A 2,456-nucleotide genomic window follows, 5' to 3' on the forward strand; every position below is an offset into this window, starting at 1 on the left:
ATGCAATTTGCTTCCAAATTATTTTGTAATTTTTTTTTTTTTGATACTGGGGATTAAACCTAGGGGTGTTTAACCACTGAGCCACATCCTCAGGTCCTATTTTGTATTTTACTTAGAGACAGGGTCTCATTGAGTTGTTAAGTGCCTCGCTAAATTGCTGAGGCTTGCTTTGAATTTGAGATCCTCCTGCCTCAGCCTCCCAAATTGCTGGGATTACAGGTGTGCACAATCATGCCTGCTTACCTTGTTATTTTTAACGCCCTGGTATTCCATAGCAATTGCTGATGCCTTCCACATGCATTTATTGAGCACCTTTCAGCCAATGCTATCAGGAGCTCCTGGCTTCATGAGAATTGTTATAACGCAGGTGGATTTTATACATTAAGAGCCTCCATTCTTGAGGCTCTGCCATCATTCCACCATGCTCACACCACCTGCCTCCAGTTACCACTCAGTTAATCCCATCAGGGACTAATGTACTGATTAGGTTAAGGCTATAACCCAGTCATTTCTCTTCCAAACCTTTACATTGTCTCACATGTGAGCTTTGGGGGGACACCACATCTGAACCATAACACCAACAAATAGATGAAAAAAAGGTTCAACATCATTAGCAATTAGGGAAACAAAAATAAAATCTAAACTGAGATTTCATCTCACTCCAGTCAGAATGGCAGTCATTAAGAATACAAATAATAATAAATGCTGGAGAGGTTGTTTAGAAAAAGGTCACTTTTATATTGTTGGTGGAATCATATATTAGTACGCTATGGAAATTCCTCAAAAACCTAGAAATAGAACCATCATATGAGCCAGCTATACTACTCCTGGTTATTTATCCTGAAGAATTAAAGTCATTGTATTATAATGCTACATGCATAACCATGTTAATAGCAGCAAATTCACAATAGCCAAAATATGGAACCTGTCTATGTGTCCATCAACAGATAAATGGATAAAGAAAATGTTGCAAATATACACCATGAAGTTTTATTCATCCTCAAAGAAGAATGAAATTATGTCATTTGCAGGAAAATGAATGGAATTTCAGAACATTATGTTAAGCAAAATAAGCCAAACTGAGGAAGTCAAGGGCCATATGTTTTTTCTAATATGTGGGAACTAAAGAAAAAAATAAATAAATTAAATGAAGGTATTGTGTCCATCTACAACTAAAAAAAAAAAAAAAATTTAAATCACAATGGGATAGCATTTCCCCCTAGTCAAATGGCTACCATCAAATTCTGGTGAGGATACACAGAAAGGGAAACTCTCATCCACTGTTGGTGGAAATCAAATCAATATAGCCATTATTTATTGTGGCTGTGTCCTCATGGAGCTTACATGGACACTGACAAGGAGCTATTTGCATATGTAGTTACGAATGGAGTAAGTGCTAGGAAGCAGGAAATGGTGCTCTGGGAGGGTGTAGCAGGACCAGAACAGAACTTGACCATCAGAACTGCTTTGAACAAGTAAGCTAAGAACTGAGATTTCAGATGAACTGATCATAGCCAGATGGGGAAGGCAGTGAAGGTGTTCTACATGGAGAAAACAGCATGTGTGAGGCCCCTCTGCTGGGAAAGGGGATGGCAAAACTACAGAAACAGAACCTATGACTAATAGTGCCATGGACTCCAGTAAGAAAGTGAAGAAAAATTGGGAAGTTGGAAAGGTTAAGCAAGAAGCAGATCCTAATTTTGTAGGACAAGTTAAGAACTTTCCTTTTGCCTTTCCAGTCTTGGCCTTGGAACCTGAAGCCTCCACAATGTTGATGCCTAAGAAGAATCGGATTGCCATTTATGAACTCCTTTTTAAGGAGAAAATAATGATAGCCAAGAATATTCACATGGCCAAGCACCCAGAGCAGGCAGATAAGAATGTGCCCAACCTTCATGTCATGAAGGCCATACAGTTTTTCAAGTCTCAAGGCTATGTGAAGGAAGTTTGCCCGGAGACTTTCTACCTTACTGAGAGGGCATCTAGTAAAAATATCTCCATAATTACCTGCATCTGCCACCTGAGATTGTGCCTGCACTCTACGCCTTAACTGATAAGAAACTAGCAGGCCTCGGCCCAAAGGTCTGGAGGGTGAGCATCCTGCAAGACCCACAAGAGGGGAAGCCAACAGAGACGCCTACAGACAGAATGCTATGCCCCCTGGTGCTGATAAGAAAGCAGAGGCTGGGGTTGGGTTGGCAACCAAATTCCAGTTTAGAGGAAGATTTGGTCATCTATGTGGTCAGCCACCTTAGTGAAGTTGGAGGGCATTATTTTGTTTTGAATGAACTTGTAGTGAGAAAAAAATAAAAAAGAACTTTCCTTTTCTCCCAAGAATAATGGAAGTCGATGGATGCTTTTGGCCAGAAGAATGATTTAAGAAATTTGAGGACACATACTTAGGGAGTAAACATAGACTTAGGAAGACTGACAGTAGTCCAAAAATAGGGATGATA

General features: G+C 39.9%; 1 pseudogene; it reads left to right on the forward strand.

Annotated features, from left to right (window-relative positions):
* The first annotated feature begins 1,768 nt into the window (after window positions 1-1,768).
* Window positions 1,769-2,255, forward strand: LOC114092930 (small ribosomal subunit protein eS10-like; annotated as a pseudogene).
* The last annotated feature ends 201 nt before the right edge of the window (window positions 2,256-2,456 follow it).

This window comes from Marmota flaviventris, chromosome 16, assembly GCF_047511675.1.
Source record: "Marmota flaviventris isolate mMarFla1 chromosome 16, mMarFla1.hap1, whole genome shotgun sequence".
Lineage (NCBI taxonomy): Eukaryota > Metazoa > Chordata > Mammalia > Rodentia > Sciuridae > Marmota > Marmota flaviventris.